The sequence below is a fragment of the Panthera uncia genome (genome assembly GCF_023721935.1).
Source record: "Panthera uncia isolate 11264 chromosome A1 unlocalized genomic scaffold, Puncia_PCG_1.0 HiC_scaffold_17, whole genome shotgun sequence".
NCBI classification, from domain to species: domain Eukaryota; kingdom Metazoa; phylum Chordata; class Mammalia; order Carnivora; family Felidae; genus Panthera; species Panthera uncia.
This window is the reverse complement of record NW_026057577.1, coordinates 103,965,182-103,983,662: the sequence shown is the minus strand read 5'-3', so window position 1 is coordinate 103,983,662 and position 18,481 is coordinate 103,965,182. Positions and strand designations below refer to the sequence as shown.

Below are 18,481 nucleotides of genomic sequence, written 5' to 3'. Positions count from 1 at the left end.
CTGATTCTGTTTTTCCCTTCACCATTCCCAGTGATCTCTCTTCCTTTTGTAGCCCCTCCCCCTCCAGGCACTTCCAACAAAAGAGTCAGGTCATTTTTCATGTGGTATCAGCGGAGCGTCAGCCTCCGAAGCGTTTGTCCTTGTTTCTCTGAGTGTCGGAAGTTCTCCGTCTTCCCACTAGGACTTTCTGAGAGCATGGAGTGGCTCCCAGAATTTCTAATCCTTCCTGCTGCAACTGACCCTCTTCCCACACTTTGAGAAAAAAACGATTGGGGAAGAAAAAAAGGCCAGCAGAAGAGGGAGGTATGCAGCCCTGGCCCACTCAGCCACACAGGGTCTGTGCTGGTGAACAGGCTGCACCCTGCCTGTTACTCATGGCTGCCTTGAGAGGTTGGTCGGGAGAGAAAGATTAGGGTCATCAAGATAAGGCAGAGAATATTCAAACTGGAAGCAAAGAGGGGCTGTTTTTCCAATAGTAAGCAATCAGGGAACAGGAGGATGTAATTTGCAGATTAGGAAAGTGAACAAAGAACATAAAATTAACTTTATAGCAAAGAGGAGCACAGTCTGTTTGAAGAAATAAACCTCCATAAAGCATTATTGTTGATAAAATCAGACTGTTGATTTAAACTAAGTAGGAAATATGACCAAATCAGGGAGACGATGGGGGCTCAGTGGAAGCTGAAGTTGAAACTTCAGGCAGGGATGGAAGGCTGGGGTGGAAGACTAGGGTGGCCCGCAGAAGCCTACTGGGGCATCTCCGCCCTGGGGGAGAGATTTAGGACCAAAGCAAGGATGCCTGTGCTCAGGGCATAGACAGGAGGGATGTGCCTTAACAGGATGGCCAAGCCGCCTTCACTTAGGGATTGTCTTTATTTGAAAAGTGGCATTGATTTCCAAGAACTCATAAATAGCAAACATGCTCCTGCACACATGCATTCCCTTCATCCCCCTTCTGTTTTTAATTCTCAAAGACCCACAAAAACTCATCTGAAACACCAGCAACTCTCTGCTTGAACGCCAGTAGTGATCTTTGTACCAAAGCAGAAAAGTCCCAACACAATGCCTTTGATCCTGAGGTGATTGGAACAGACTTTCTGTCTGCCCCCTTTTATCATACACAAGTTGGCCAGACTAGGATAACACTCATGCAGTGGGTAGTGAGAAATTCAGCTCTGTGCTGTGGCTGCACTTTATTTCCCTGTGCCATGCCTTCGTGGCTCCACATTGACTGGCATGAGAGACTTATTATTGTTTTTTTGCTGTCTTTGACCTGTGGAGGCAGGACTCTTCCCAAGGACTGAGGTCCAGAGAAGCATCCCTGTGTAGTAGTGCACTCAGAAGTCTTCATTTGCCTCTCCCAGTCCAATCTTCTTCCTTTCCTATCCTGCTCTGAGCCCTGGAAGCTGCCTTGGAAACCCCTCACCTTCTGGCATTTGGTAGAATGCCAGTACAGCTTATGGGAGGCACCACTAGGACACAAGTAGACTAGAGAAAGAGGGAGAACAGAGTACTATGGCCTAGATTCCCTCCCTGCCAGCCTGCAGGCTGGCAGTGCCTTTCTTTACCAAAGTTCAGAGTGAGTTAAGGGCCCTGGCCTTGTCCCTTCAGGCACAGGGGTGTTCATAGCCCCCTTTATAGCTCCTACACTTGGATTTCTTCACCATCCTTATTTGGCTTCCCTTAAATGTGCCCTTGCATAACAGTCCCTTCATTAAGCTCCCCACTAATGCTCCCATTTGAGTGTGCCATTCTTGTAGGACCTCGAAGGATACAAATAATGAGAGCTCCTATTTGGAAATCAGAAGGTGTGGGCTACAGCTGAGAACCTCTTACAAGTTGACCATGTGAACTGGGCAAGTTGCTTGTCCTTTCTGGCCTTGGTTTCTTCATTTGTGAAATGGGGATGATGGTGAGGTCATCTTTCAGTTAAAACAGGCTATAATTCTGTTTCCACTAGGGGTGTAGTGGGCAGGGCTCTGGAGGAAAATAAACATTAGTTTCAATCCTGGTTTTTATACTTTCTAAGTGTGTGGCCTTGGCCAAGTCTCTCAATCTCTTTAAATCTGGGTTTGCATCTTCAGTAAAACATGGAAGGTAACTCTTTCCTTGCAAGTTGAGGTGGTGCTTGCTTTGGCAGCACATATACTAAAGTTGGAATGATACAGAGATTAGCATGGGCCCTGCACAAGCATGACACACAAGTTGAGGGGGAGGATTAAATAAAATTACATGTTTGAAAGCAGCTAGGATAGTTCTCATTACACAGGAGGTCTCCAATCCATGATAGAACCTTTCTCTTCTTTCCTGGCTTTCTTGAAGGGAAAATGCCAAAGCACGAGGGTAAAGAAGTTTGTTGGCTCTAGAGATTTCCATTCTTTCCACCTCTAATTCTGTTTATTTATATTTGCTTACATCTTAGCTCACAGACTCCAATTCATTTATCCCTTCCAATCTGTCTGCAGATTTCTCCCTGGAGCCATTGCTTCAAAAGGAGGGCAGGTCTGTGGTTAGCTGGAGGAAGGGAACCAGAAGGATTAGGCTCCAGGTACCGTGCTACTCGGCTGACCTAGTGTTCTGACTAGGACAAGGATTTCTTTCAGCTCAGAGCTTCCTGGGACAGCTGACACATTTCAGGGACCTTACTTTTCTTCTTTATGCAGAAGTCATCCTCATAACTGAAGGATTGGGCCTCTAATTTTTCACGTAACCATTCATACCTGGATTTTAGGTCACAGGGAACTCTCATCAAACTCAATTATAGTCCTGTTCACCCCCAAACTTCCCATAAGTGATTTTGTAAAGTATATAGAGTGGGACTCTTAAAATTTTTGCTTCAAGTTTCAGTATTTAAGTGCATGAACTGCCACAGATAGGTCTAGATGTGGACAAAGCTGTGAGTGAAAGAAAGTTTATTATTAGTTTCTTCCATATATTTTCAGTGTTCTCTTCTTACATTTCAGCATCTCAGCCTCCAGGTACCCAACATCTGTAACTGCCTGTAGTTCACCAGAGACCCCTTGCAGTCAAGTAGACCCCTGTAATTCTACCCCTATTGAGTATATAAACTTATGTGTCTGCCCGTACCCACTGAATGCTCTCAAATATGTGATAACTTGATCTGTTCTTTTGCCTATCCACCCATTCATCCGCCCACCCACTTTAACAGTTAATTGACATATGCTGATTGGAGATGCACAAAATGTGGTGATAGGCTTTGTGTAATCATTTTTTAAAAATGTCAGACATAGTTTCAGAAAATATCGAGTGTATTTGCAGGCCCAAAACAAATTAAAAAGATAAAAAATTCTCTCACAATAATACTAGTGCAAGTAAGGGCTAAGTATCCAAAAGTGAGAATAGACATTGTTGAGGTTCAGAAGAAAGAGGAAGCACAACAGGGAAAGAGTAATCAGGACTGTCTTTAGAGAAGATATGAGAATAGAGCCAGACCTTAAAGGATGAGTAGAGTTTCTGTCAGTAGAAAGAAAGGCGGAAGGTACCAGGGAAGGGATGGGGGCAAGGGAAATGAGAAAGATAGGAGATAGAATTCTAAAAGTAGACCTGTTTGACTGGAGTATAGCATTTGCAAAACTAGCTGTGCTAAGATTGGAAAGGTTGGTTGAGACTGGTTTCTGGAAAAGAGGCTGGAATGTGAAACTGGGAAGCATAAGCATTTCCTACAGGTAATAAAGAGCTCCTGAAGATTTTTCTAGCCAGGGAGAGCTATCTAGTAGAAGTCTGCAGAATGACTTTGAATATGGAGTGTTTGCATTGTCTGTTGACTCACTGATTCACTGATTTCATGCAACAAGAGCTTAATGAGCCCTCCTAAGTGCTTAATTCAATGATCATAGCTGGACACTAGTTATTATGTCCTAGTTCCTTCAGAAATCAAAGGAGCCCTTGCTTTGGGGAGAGCTTCTTAATTCATCATGACCAAATATTTAACCCAGAGAGAAGGAATACAAATAACCACTACAGTTAATTCTTTTTTAAAAAAATATTTTTATTGTAAAATTAAACACAGACACAGAAAACCAAACCAAACCAATGTGTGGCTTAGTGAAATTATTATACAGTGAACACTGTTATAACTACCACCAAAATCAAGAAATAGAATTGCCAGCCACCCCTATTATAACCCCTTCACACGCCTCATCCCAACACAATCCCTTCCTATCTCCAGAAGTAATCACTATTGTGACTTTTATAATAATTACTTATTTGCATTTATTTATGGTTTTATCACTCAACTGGCCATCCCTAAACCCTATAGTTTAGTTTTTCCCATTTTTTAAAACTTGATATGTTTTTTAGGTCTCTTTTAATTTATGGTTTCCTCCTTCCACATCTTTCTTTTCCTTATAGTTTATCTGGTAACAGATTTGGGTCATTTAGCCTGTCAAGTTTCCTACAGTCAGATTTGCTGACTGCTCACTCATGGTACAGTTCAATGTGTTCCTCTGTCTTCTCTATTTCCTGCAAATTGGGAGCTGAATCTAGAGGCTTGTCCTGACACAAGTCTGATGCCTTTAACAAGGTTAAGGTAGTATTATGTTTTCTGTCTGGTTTACGTTGTTCTTTAATGTTAGTCCTAGCAGATCTTCAATGTCTACATCCATTAATTCATTGGGAGTTGAAAAATAGTAATATTTTAATTTTATATGTCCTTTTAATTATCACCTGGCATACTTTTATAAAGAGACACTTTCCCTCATCTACTATTTTGTAACATAGTACTATAATTCATATAGGATAGCTAGGATGAGGTTTGATTATTTCCTTTTATTTACCCCATTTTCAAGATGACAGTTGGATCATTGTTTCTTCAGAAGGTGACCAGTTATTATTTTTAAGATATATGTCATAATCTCTTGGATTTATATATATTTATATTTGATTAGTTTCAATCTATTGTAAAGCTCAAATCTTTGGCCAGTGGAAAACTCTTCAAGGTGCTTCCTGAGATCTTCTGACATGAGCCTAGTAGTTTTTGATAGCTTCCTTCTAACTGCATGTCAGGATGTTCCAAACTCATCATAAACATTTCCTGCCTAAGACCTGGAATTAGCCATTTCTCCAAGAAATCCTGGTTTAGTTCAATGGGCTGTGTCATTTGAAGATCAAATCTGAATGCTGGAGATGAGCACTGCTGTTGGGTTGACTTTGTTTTTAAACCCTTTTAGTGAAAAGAGCTGGAATAGACAAATACTCCATGAGTTTATACTGATATGTCTAATTCAGATTCATATCTACATTGTTTATTTAACATCTTCTATTATCTACATAGTTCCTTTAACTAAAAAATCCTTTGAGGCGTGGGAGATGGTAGAATTAGAATGTCCCATAATTAGCATTTGCTTTTTTCTACTTTATATATACAACATCCTCAGAATAATAATATTTGTACTATTACTGACATTATTGTTAGTGAAAGCAGATAAAATGTTTTTTGCATATGCTAATCATCTCCCCAATTTTTATAGTTGTAGTATATTTGTAGTTGAATCATATACTAGACTATCTACCTTTCAACCCTCATTTAGTTTTTTATCTACAAGTAACTATATATCTGATATTCACCAGCAGTACCTGACTGAAACTTGTTCTTTGGAAGACTCCTTAGGAAGGGCTCATGGGAATAATATTCTCTGAGTCTTTACATGTTATTAGCAGTGATTTCCTGGATAAAAAATCCTTAGTTCACATTTTCTCTCCTTGAATATTTTAAATACATTACTCTAATTTCTTCTAGCAAAAAGCTTTGCTGTCAAAAAAAAATCTGAGGATAAATTAATTTGATTTCCCTTGTAAGTTATATGCTCCTTTTGCTTAAATATCTATTTTTTTCCCTTTTTCTTTTAAATACAGTTTTTTTTTCCCTGGAATATGTCTTGGTTTTGGTCATTCTGGGTCAATATTCTCAGGTACAGGGTATGTTTTTTCAACATATAGTTCAAATCACTTTATTATATTAGGAAAACTTTATTGAATTACAGTTTTTGGTATTTTCTTTGTTCTCTTTTTCTCGAGATTCTTCTGTTCCTTTGCTTTCTTCTTTAGGGTTTCCTAGTAGTTGTATATTGGATCCTCTTTGCCTATCTTCCTGTTGACTCTTTTTAATGTAAACTCCTATTGTTTGGATTTTACCATAACTCATAAGAGGTCTGGGCAAATGTGCACCTATTCCTAACTGATTTGTGATTTGGGGATAATGACTGACCATGGTCTTTTATATTATTTTCTTCCTACTGCAGGGGCGGGAGGGGGGACACTGGAAAAACTGAGCTGTAATCCCCAATGGATAGTATACATTTCCAGTAGAATAGTAGGCCAGTAGAAAAGACAGTTTGGTGTCCTGAAACTTTTGTTTTCACTCAGACCATGCAGTCTAAAAATCTGAGATTGGTACCTCCTATCTTTATGAGATTAGAAATCTTTGCTTTTTCTAAATACTAATGCCCATGGGGCACAGAAAACCTCACTTTCATCAAGCATATAAATTTAAGAAGATTTCACTTATTTGTTTTACCATAGAACCCAAAATAGCAATGATGAGAATGGCTCTTGAGGCTATTCTTGATATGAACAAATGCATGGAAGCCAGTCTGAGCAAAACATGACTTATGGCTTAATAGAATATTTTCTAATGGAGAAGGGATAAAATAATTGTCCTCCAACATCCTGTGTTCTGTATGGTTCAGAGAAAAACCACTCATTATAATAGTGTGAAGTTGCTGGTCCACATGACCTGGACTTTTGTTTCTGAATTACAGATTTAGTGACTTAAACAATACAGATTTATTCTCATACAGTTCTGGAGGGAAGAGTCCAAAATGGATTAAAATCAAGGTGGGTTAAAATCAAGTGTTCCTTCCTCAGAAGGAACCCTTCTGAGACTGGGGGTAGAATTTGCTTCCCTGCCCTTTTCAGCTTCAGGTAGCCATCAGTATTTCTTGGCTTGTGGCCCTTTCTTTCCATCATCAAAGTGTATCACTCCAATCTCTACCTCATCACTTCACTTTCTCTCTGCAGCCACATCTTCCTTTGCATTCTTCTTATAAGGACACTTGTGATTACATATAGGGTCCACCTAGATAATTCACAATATTCTCCCTATCTCAAAATCCTTCACTTAATCAAAGTCCCTTTTGTCATGTAAGGTAAAATTCATAGGTTATGGGGATTAGGACATGGATATCTTTGGGGGGCCACTATTTAGCATACCATATGCATAACAGTTTTGCACCAGAGAATCCCTAATAACAGAGGGAAGTACACTCATTTCCAGGTTGGTGATAAGGTTGAAGCTCAAAATAGTCTCCTGGAAGCCTGCAATTTCTTTGAAGACTTACATTTTACTTTAAAAATATTTGAGTTTTGCAGGGTACTCTACATGTATGCTTGCTTCCTAATAAGAATACTCTCCCTAGCATAATTTTCTGCAACAAAAGAAAAATTGGTCTGGGAACACGTGCCATAATTCTTCCATGGCTGTAAGGACTCTGGAATACCACATTACACCATAGTAGGAACTGTATCTAATTCGGATGGCATGACATCCCACCATAGGAAACAGGGCAAATTAAGAGGTGTCATTAGCCTCAACTACAACTGACTCAGGCCTAACCCAATAATTGGTGGGGAGAGGATCTCCAATAGATTCTGATTTTCTCTTGTTCAGAATCCCCAATCATGCCTGAGTCCCATGAATGAGGCAGGAAGTCTCAGTGGGGCATGAGGTAAAGATGGCAAGTCATACTTGTTCTTCAATTAGAAAGTGAGTCCCAGGAGATCATGGATACCATCTACTCTACAGTGTTGAATCAAGAGCTGATTCTCATGGAATGCTCATCTGTGGATCGAGTCTCAGAATGGACCTTCGTTGTTTTCCTGACCCAGAGTTCATGGATGGGATCTCCTGCCTGTCACAGGACTTGTCATGCACAGAATCAGCATTCTAGGCTTGATTTCTACTAAAGGAGAGGGAGGAGCTTTTTTTCTGTCCTGCAGTTCTTTGCATGATAGGCCATGCATAGTTATTATGCACACTTCTCTGAATCCTTCCTATTCTTCTCCCCCCAGCCCCTTCTGCTCTGTAACTGCTCAGGGTCCCAGGACAGTTGAAACTGGACCATCTGGGGTACTATTTTTAACTTCTTTGCGCACAGCTGAGGACTTGGCCCCCACACCGTTGCATCCACCGTCTGTTTCTTCCTCTCTGAGGATATAGACAGAAGACCAATACCTGTGCCTGGAGTGGAGGGGGCATGGGAGGCAGGAGGCCCAGTTGTTGTCTCTCAACCTCCTGGTCTACCCACCTCTGCTTTTACTGCAGTGTGTAGTGCAGCAATACGGCAATTCATAAAATGTGACATTCATGTGTGTGGCACACTGCTGTGAGCCTGTTTTATTCCATGATAAAGGCTACATCTGTCAGCCTCTATCTGCTCATGTTGGGGTCAGGAAGAGAATTATATTGCCCAGAATTGCTCTCTCTTTTCCTCTTACTAGAGGCAGACTTCTCCTCCCTCCCTCCAGAGTCAGCTGAGAGGACCTCTTTCAGGGGGCGGAGGGAGTGGGCAGAAATCTACCCACTGGGTGGATATCCCAGTATCTAGAAAAAGATGGATCAACTTCAAATTATTTCTCTCTTTAAGGACTTGCCCTAGAGTGTCAGAGAGTCTCTGTGACCTATTAAAAAACTGATACCATATATCTATATGCACACATATAAACATATATACACACATACTATGTATGATGCAATATATATTACATATCACATTATTATGTATATATGTGTGTATAATACATGTACATATAAAAGAATTTTTTAAACTGATTTTAGTTTTGAAACTTTTCACCAGGCATTTTTGTTTCAGTTAATCACGTTTCTATTGCAGCCTGGGGACTTTTTAAAACATTTCTAGAACCCTCTATCTTGCTCCCAAAGGCTTAAGCATTATTTGATAATTAGCCTTCACAATTATGTTATACGTTTTGGAGAGAAGTGTGGGCTGGGGGAGGGTGGGAGGAAGAAAGTTGTGTGTGTTAGTTAATGTGGGAGGAATGAGGGTTATTATCTAGGGATTGGAGGGATGCTTATGAGAGAAAGAAGTTCACTCTGTCAAAATTGTGTTGGTTGCCAGTTCTCTGTGAAACCCTCACTTAGACACAGGGAAGGATGGTGGGGGGAACACTGGGAACTTTCTCGCCTTTCCTAATTAAAATGATGCCAGAAAACAGGATCCACATAGGGGCCAGCTACATGCCACTTAAAAAGAAATATGCTTCATTATATTTTCTCTCCATTTCCTGGAACTCACAATGGGAATGAGAAAAAGGAAGAAGACGTGTTGAAATTCTGGACATAGCATTTTGGTACTTACCCGACTGTTAACTTGAAATCACAATAAAGTAACCACTGCTAAAATGACAGTTTTTCTCTCTTTCTTTCTGCCTTGTGTTCCTATACTTTCTGCCTCTCAAAGGCCACACACTTACATAATCAAAATGTGCTATCCTGTGCTCTTGAAGTCTATTCCTTTGGATCATGCTCTCTCTGACCCTCCAGAGGAAACCATCACATTTTCCTCTTCAAAGAGGTATATTTGCTGTGTGTTTTAATTTTATGAAAATTATTGTATTTTTTTTCTTTTTTAAGGGGAAAATTTCATTTTTGTTGATTGGGTCAGATTTCAACAATGTTGGGCATGTGGCTGATTTTGAGAGAGAGGGAAAATGAGAGAAGGGATTGTGTATTGTACTGTATATTGTGTGTATGTACACATAGAAGGTCTGAGCATTCTTAGTAAAGAATTGCCCTCAGGCAAAATATTAAAGTAGATGAACGTGTGTGCTAGGAACCACTTCCTTCTTCATCACTGTTATTCCAAATCCAAGATGTTAGAGAACCACAATACTTAACCCAAGCTACAGTGGGATTTCAGGCCGTACCAGAAAATGAGAAAGGCTTTTTTGTGTGCTTGTTTGCCTGCAATTTATTGTTGTTATTATTATTATCATTATTATTATTATTAGGTTTTGGTTAGGGGTAAGGTGAGAGAAATTACTGAATTTAACAGTTCCTCTAGAATCACATCACTTACAGTGCTGCTTGAGACTAGACATGCTAAAGGTTTTCTTTTGGCCAGGGCAAGAAGCCTGCTGAAAAGTAGGGCTTCTCAGTGTAAAGACATAGGGCCATGACTGTGATGGAGATGAGTGGGGCCAGCTGAATGTTAGGCAACTGAGAGTGAAGGGGACTGTGCAAACAGGAGACCATGCCACCCAACTCCAACCATTGCTGGAGTGTGAGCCCAGGGTTGGCAGACCATTGATTTCTTTTCTGGATTATTTTGTGAAGTTTCATGGTTTTAAAATGCTGATCACTCTTCAAATTAAGATTTGGGGAAAACACTGTACCAGCTAAATAAAACACATCAGAGGTCTGTCTGGATGTCTCTGCTACAGAAGAGAGAGGGTTGAGTGCATTATGATCCATTAACATGCGACATGACCTTGGAAAGTCTGCCTACTCCTTTATGAACCAAATGAATTGGGATAGATGAGCTCCATAATTTCTTCTTGCTTGGACCCATTAGGATTTTTTGATTCCTGAGTCCTGTGTTCAGACCTCCAAGATCCTTTTGTCTGCTAGTATTTCATGAAGAGCTCCATAGATGCCCAAACGAAGAAAAGAGGAGAAGAAACATATATAGATGAGGGTCAGAAAGGATTATGTAACCTGAAATATTGCCTGCTCATGTGCCACTATGTGCTTTTGCAGAAAAGCCTTCCTTCTTTGAATCCTTTATGATAGCTATTTTTTCCTCTCCCCTTAACATCCAAAGTCCTTTTCCAACCCTCTCCTTCAACAAATATGTTCATTCAATATATTTATTAATTGCCTGCCTGGGGCCAAGTGTACTCTTATGGCTTCCATCGCTTTCCTGCTTGTATTATATTTATTTGAATAAAATGATGGAGAAAACTTTATTCCCCCAATTCCCAGGATACCAGGGAAGGAAGACTGGTCTGTGAGATGTGCTAGCCATGAGAAGAGCAGGGTGGGCTTACACTTCAGGGGAATGTGCACGGTGAGGCAGGCCATCTCCTGGAGAGCCGAGACTTTGGGAGCCAGCGGAGAATGAGGTAAAGAGCCACCAAGATGGCAGAAGACCATGTGGTGCTTGATGCCACCCCTCTCCACTCATTTCAGTTCTTCCACAGAATTACCAAAGTCATGAGATGCTGGTGCCCAATCACAGCAAGAGGCTTAAATGCACAGCAGAGAAAGAAGGCCGGGGTTTTGCAGAGCTCATAGGGCCAGCTATGGATTCCAACAAGCCATGATATTGTCTGAACCAATTTCAGAGGTGGATGAGGCCCCCAGGTGATATCTGGGTATATTTGGGTACATCCAGGCATGTTATTGCCTTGGCTAGACTGTGAGCAATTTCAGAGCAAGACCCTTAACAAAGTTGTTTCTGTAGGTTAAATGAAGTCAACATGGTGCTTTGGTACACAGCAGATTCTCAGTGAATACTTGCTGACTGACTGACCAACTGAATGAATGAATTAATAAAGGAGAAAGCTGTTAACTCTAGCCACAAACGTGAATGCAGGCATTGCATGGACAGACAAGAAAGGAACCAGTCAGGAAAGGGTTAATTTCTGCCTTCAGCATTCACAGGAAGGATAATGTATGCTGGGGAGGGAAAGCATTAGTCTTTCCCTTTTGAAACCCTGAAAAGATTTGTCTGAAGCATGTATTTAAATGGGCAGCATACAGGTGTTTTCAGAGCTGTTCCAGCCCCAGAGAAGGCCTCAGGCAAACCAGAGAAGACGATACTTAGTAACGAGAAACACTCCTCAGCTACTCTGCATGCTTCAGTGGGAAAATGCAAATCAACTCATTTTCGCTTTTGAGGACAACTTCAGATAAAGGGGTCCCCGGGCAAAGTAACCCCTTCAGTGTGCCTGGCTGTCTTTCCCCATTGCTATCTTTTCCTGCACTACCTGCTGAGCAGAGCTGTAGGGGGTAGGGAGGGGCTGTGGATTGACTGCATGGGAGAAGGAGAAGAGATCGGAAGTGCATAGTAATAAGGAACTGAGGGAGGAGAGAGAAGGAAGGGGGCGTTTGTGTGAAAGGCCTTGAACTAGGAGGTGGAATCACCTCCAGTTCTGTCTCTGTGGCCACCAGCTGAGGGTGACCTTGGGCAAGAGGTGGGATTCACAGGCAGTCAAAGCTAAAGTGAATGTTGAAAGTCATGTCAATTCCACCGTCTAGGTTTTTTTTTTTTTTTTCCCCCACATAGAGTAACTGAGATTTGAGGTATCAGTGAGGAGTAAGTAGAAAGCAAGGATTAGAATACAGGTCCCCTGGCAGCCAGAACAGAGTCCCTCCGCCCTTCCCAAGTGTCATGCTAAGAGGCACCTGGATAACAGGCATGGGTTTCCATGTTTTATAAATTTGGATGTGAATGTTTGCATGTGTCTCAGGGCTCAATTAAGATTTTAAAGATCTGAATAACTCAAAAATTGTGCTTACCTCTCCATTCCCAATTTAGGTGATTGAAAATAAAAACAAGGCAAAGCTATAACAAAAGTATAAGGAAGTAGAATAAATATTTTTTCCCATGATGACTACTCTGATAATTTTTTAAAAAATGTTTATATATTTATTTAGAGAGAGAAAGAGTAGGTGTGTGCAAGCAAGGGAGGGGCAGAGAGAGAGAGAAAAAGCAGGCTCTGCGCTGTCAGTGTGGAGCCCGATGTGGGGCTCGATCTCATGAACTGTGAGATCATGCCTTGAGCCCAAATCAAGAGCTGGACCCTTAACTGACTGAGTCACCCATGTGCCCCTACTCTGGTAATTTTCAAGTAGCAAATTTTATTTAAAATTTTTATTTTGAGTGCTCCTGTTTCACAGGAGGTACATGCTTTTTCTGCTTATTGGGAAATCCAGTATATTACTTCATGTCATCGGGTACTTATTTTTGAGGGGGTGCATGAGAGGGTTGTATGAACACACATTTGGGCAATTGTCTGTTATTTTTGTGTTTATGTGGTTTTCTATGGTATTAAGTGCATATGTTTTATTTATTTATTTTTTTTGGTTTTTTTTCTTTTGGTTGAATATGTATGTATACACATGCAGTTTTCTCTTTTCTTTTTCTACAGAGTGAGACTATCAAATGATTGCTAAAATTGGCAGGCTCTAGTTTGCCAAATGAAATAACGTTTGTAAAAGAGTCTTGCACACAGCCTGTATTCAGTGCATGAAGGTTACTTTTTCTCACCAAGTAAAAGAGAGAGCCACTCTAAATGAATTTCAATCTAAACTTAAAATAGTCTGAGTTCTAAAAGCATCTGGGACCTGAGTTTTTAGATAAAGTTATGTGTCATAGGAGTCAAAGATTGGGCAGGTCAGTTTTAGGCTTTAGACATTTTCATAATTTGCTTTTTATGGGTAGAGGAACTTACAATTTTCTGTCAATCAGCAGAGTTCACTGTAGTTTTCTGTGCTTACATATTGTAAACTTATGTGTATGATATATCTATATACCCCTATCTATATCTGTATCTATGTATATAGACACATACAGACCTATGTTACTTTATATTGGTGGCCTTTGGTTTTTGGCTTGGTTTGTCTCTCCAGGAACTAGAGGTAAGATGGCGCCTGCATGTCTTGGTCTGTAATCCATAACCTGCAGTCATTTTACCCCTACTTGCTCCCTATGTACTTCGGAGACTTTGGCCTCCTCTGGAAAGAGGTTTCTGCATGTTAGTGTGAGCTACTCAAACTAAAGCCTGGAATTATTCCCAGTGATCATAACAAGAGCTGGTGGAATTCACTGTGGGACACCCTACAGTATTACCCCCACCCCCACCCCCACCCCCAGAAACAGCTTTCTCATTTCTCCTGCTAGGTGATTCTCAGAAAAGATCATCCTAACACTGAGCTAGTGTTTTTTGGGTCTTTAGTGTAGACCAGTGGTTCTCAGGGGTGGCAGTTTTGCCTACTACTTCTACCTTCCCCTTCCAAAGGATACTTGGAAATATCTGGAGACAATTTCAGTTGCCACAACTGGGAGGGGAGGAGTGCTGTTGCCTCCTATGGCTAGAAGCAGAGATGCTGCTAAACAGAGTGCAACGCAGACATTCCCCCACCCAGCAAAAAATGTCAGGGATACCGAAGTTGAGAAACGCTGGTGAATGCCAAACTCTGTGTTCCTTTATTACAGGCAAGTGTCCGTTAATCTCACAGATCCAATGGGCTAGGTACCATCATCCTCCTTCATTTGGAAGTGAAAGGTAATATGGAGGGAAGAAATGACGTGACCAAGTCCACTAAGTCCTAGGTGTAGGACTGCGTGTGAGTCAGATGCATCTGCTTCCAGACACTCTGTTTTCAACAGCCTTCTGTGCTGCAGACGTCCTTAGTTACGTCTGACCAGCATCCCAGAGAATGAGCTATTTCCACTCAATACACTGGCACCCCTTGTAGATAAAGATGAATTGTTCCTACCTTGGAGAAACTGGTCTAGATTTTGTTGTTCTCTCCTACCAGATAGTGCGTTTCTCTGCCAAAAGTCACATTGTAGTGTAAACGTTGTTCCTGTTACCCCCTTTATTTTCTTTCGTTTCTTTACCTTACCCTTTTGGCTTGGCTTTTCTTGGACTGCAATAATTTAGCTCTCCTTCAAAACTATAGCCCCTTTCTTAAAGAGCCGTCCAAGTAGCTGGAGGGCCAACTTCACTGATGGCTACCTGAATGGTTGTCCTGGGGGAGAGGGTGTTGATGATTGCCACCAGGCAGGAGAAGAGGACAATTTCCTGTGAAACAGGACAGTCCCTGACATTCATTTAAAATTTTTTTTGATGAAATTCTCTGGCTGTCCAGATTCCAGGAAAACAAAAATAATTCTGAATTTAGGTTCCAGATTGTGCCAAGGTTTCACGGGAAAGCTTTCTTCCATAAAAGCCTTCTGAGGAATTCCTTTATCAGGAGAGAAAAGCATTCCTGGAGATCTCATTAGGTAAATTACTCTCAGATTAACATATTTTATTAATTACCTATTATGAGACCCCAAAGCTAAACAATCATAAAAACAACAAAAAGAAGTAAATATAGTTCCCAGTGACTAATAGATGCCATAAAAGACATAATCAGTAAAATCAATTATATGCATTATTATAATGAAAGGTACAGTTAGTGCTTTAAAAAAATAATTAGGTTATTGGCTAAGAGGAAACTAGCCCCCTCCATTACCCCTGGAGCAAGCCCCGGAGGCTTCACTCAAAGGCTTTTAGTATAGAAATCATTGGTTTTATTGGCCAGGCAAATTAGTGACTCCATTAGCTTCACCAGTGGGGGACTCTGGTTTTCCTAAGTCACCAGGTGCTTTTGATCTGGTTGTGCATTTTCTCGAGTGGAAAAATATAGGGTTGGAACAATGCATCAAGATGTGTACAAAATATCTGCCAGTCTACATGTGCAGCAAGGGTAGGAATCAAGGGAAAGGAAGTAAAATAGGGGGTGATGGTTGGCCTGTGTGTGGACTGTGCAGTTTGCGTAGGGTGTGCGGTATGCCTCGTTTGTGCACTGGGTGTGCATGCCTGCCCAGTGCACACGTATGTGCCACTCGAGAGCTTATCCACAACATTTCCAAACCTCTGTCCAGAGCTCAACTTGGCTATCTTGCTTTGTATGTAAAAAATATTCCACTTAAACCTGTAGCAAAGCTACCTCCAAAGTGCCAATAAATAATATATGCAAAGTTTTTTTTTTCTTATCAATATAAAGAAATGTGGAGTTGTGAGGCTGGTGAAAACTCGCATTAGACCATGTAATGAAGCAGGAATTAGAACAGCGTAGTTCCTCTGGCCATTATAAATGAGGACGGCAGCTACCTGGAGAATGGGAAAACTGATGAGTACAGTCTGTTGGGGAGAGCAGGAGGAAAATTTCCCTCAGGAACACATTTCAAATTACTTATTTATGAACTGATGAACTGGGAGACCACCTATCGAGACATCGGCGTAAGCAGTCTGCTGCAGACAGCTACAGAACTCCAGCTAATTGTGCGGCTGTTTTCTGTTAGAACTCGTGCTATCCAGCTGGGCTTTGGAGGCAGGAAATTTAGGCTGTGACTAGAAGTTACGCTTTTCCTCTTTCTTGTCCTCATAAATATATGCATACATATTTTAATCCACTTGAATCGTTTGGTGGGGGCCTGGGAAGAAGTTGCTACAATTGGCCCAGGAAGGGCTGGAGTGGAGAGGAGGTTTTGGTGTTGAAAGGTTTGCAGTTTATGTCCCTCAGTCTGGGAGGGAGTTGAGTTCTGGACTCCTGCATCCGCTCTCTAAAGGCTATTGGATCAGGCTGTGGAGAGCCGTATCTTCCTCTTTCCCTTCTTGGTCAGTGTCCCTCTCCCCTTTCTCAACACCTTTATTGCCATGGTGACAGGGTATCGAGTGCTTCCTTAGTGCTGGGCTTTGTGCGATGTTTTACATGAGTGATCTCATTCTATCCTCCCAAGAACCCTATGGCAAAGGTACCATTGTTGTCCCCATTGCATTCGTATATAGACTGATGAATGAGGGAAGTGAAGTGATTTGGGCAAGGCCATGAGTCCAAGTCCATCTGACCCCATAATTTAGCATCCTAATCACTTCCTGGATGATTATAAATGTTCGTGGTAAGCAGTAGCATCTTTCACTGGGGTGTGCTATGGACTTTTCTCTGTGCTGCAGGCAGTGGGGTGAGGGGAAAGGAATTCAACAATCAGGAACCATGGGTATTGTTGGGAGACAGTGTAACTGACTGGTTAAGAGCTAAGTCCCTTAGGGATTTTTATTATTATCTCCGTTTTACAGATATGGTAACAGAGACTCAGAAAAGTGCTGCAAACTTGTCCTAAATCACATATGCAAGTTGGAGAGATAGGATTTGAACTGGGTCTAGGCTGAGAGCTTCCTACTAGGTAGACTAGCTCCTTGAGGGTAGAGTCTAAATCTTATTCAAACTTTAATTCCCAGTACCTGAGAAAATGCCTTTGGAAATGGATCCTCAATACATATTTGCTGAAATGAGTTTTCAGCCTTAAATCCAGCAAGCTTATGGAGTTTGTGCAAAGATCCCCATTCCTTGGCCAATACTGCAATAATAGCAGCATATATTTATTGACCATCTAACTGTGCCAGGCCGTATGCCACACCAGTACCTGATCATTTCATTCAATCCTCAGAACCTGATTAAGATGGTATTTTTATCATTATTACCTCTAGATTATATTGAAGTCATTGAAACTTGGGGATGGTTCTCCAAGTGGTTGTCAACTGGTAGTGATACCCCCCATTCCTCGCTGCCGACAAAGGGGACAATTGCCATTTTGGACACACAGCCAGGGGCGAGGGAGGAGGTCAGGTGTGCTATTGGCATCTAGAGGATAGATGCTAGGGTTGTTGTAAACATCCTGCAATGCACAAAGTGTCTTCCTACAACAAAGAATTATCCTGCCCAAAATGTCAATATTGAGATAATCTGGGTTAAGCGCTTGCCCAAGCTATTAAGTAGCAGAGCCAGGATTCAAATTCCCTGTCTGACTCCAGGGCCTGTGTGCTAATCATCTACTGAACAATTATCCCAGTCCCTGTTTTCTTGGGCAGGCTATGGTTTGCTCAGAAGACATAGTAACATTATAATGCGAGTGAGAGGGTGGTAAGTGCCTCGAGGGAACATATCAGGAGCCTCTGGTGTGGATCTTTTTGCAAAGTAAATCTTTAATCTCAGCCTGATCTTTGGGTCCTGACTATACCAAATAAGTAACTGCTGTCTGCATGGCAATTCTGTCAGGGCCAGATGAAGCTGGAGCCAGGAGGACTTGGTGGAAAGACTACAGGGCTGGAGGACCCCAGATGGCTGACTTCAATCACTCTTACTGTGTAGCCTCTGGAAATCCCTAAGCACTCCCTGAGTTTTTATTTCTTTAGCTGTGGGACAGAGAAGGCTCCACTCCGCCTGTTTCTCAGAGCTGTTTACAAAAGCCACATGAGAAAATGGCTGCCTGAGAGTTTTGAAAAGGGCTTACACATCGACTGGGATTCCCTTCATTACTTTGACAAACATATAATGATAACAGTAAAAACTTACACCACTACTATTGAGTATTTGTTCTTTGCTAGACATTTCTTTAAGGACTGGATGTACTCATCTCATTTATTCTTCAAAACAACTCCACGAGGAAGGCACTAACTTAGAATGGCCCCATGTTTTGTTCAACACCCTGATGTAACCATAATTCTGTTATAAATTCTTAATAATATTTGAACAAGAGTCCCTGTATTTTTATTTTATAATGGCTCCTGCAATTTATGTATCTGATTCTTCCCTTTAGAACTATCTGATTCTAGCCTAAGTGTATATTAACCCCTCATTAGTGCACCTCTCAGAAATGACCTATTG

At 41.3% G+C, this 18,481-nt stretch overlaps 1 non-coding gene across 1 annotated transcript; it reads left to right on the top strand.

The window, feature by feature from the left end:
- The first annotated feature begins 2,124 nt into the window (after window positions 1-2,124).
- On the top strand, window positions 2,125-2,231 carry LOC125935857 (U6 spliceosomal RNA). The gene has a single exon (XR_007461841.1). It is a non-coding gene; the product is annotated as a U6 spliceosomal RNA (small nuclear RNA).
- Window positions 2,232-18,481: the final 16,250 nt, after the last annotated feature.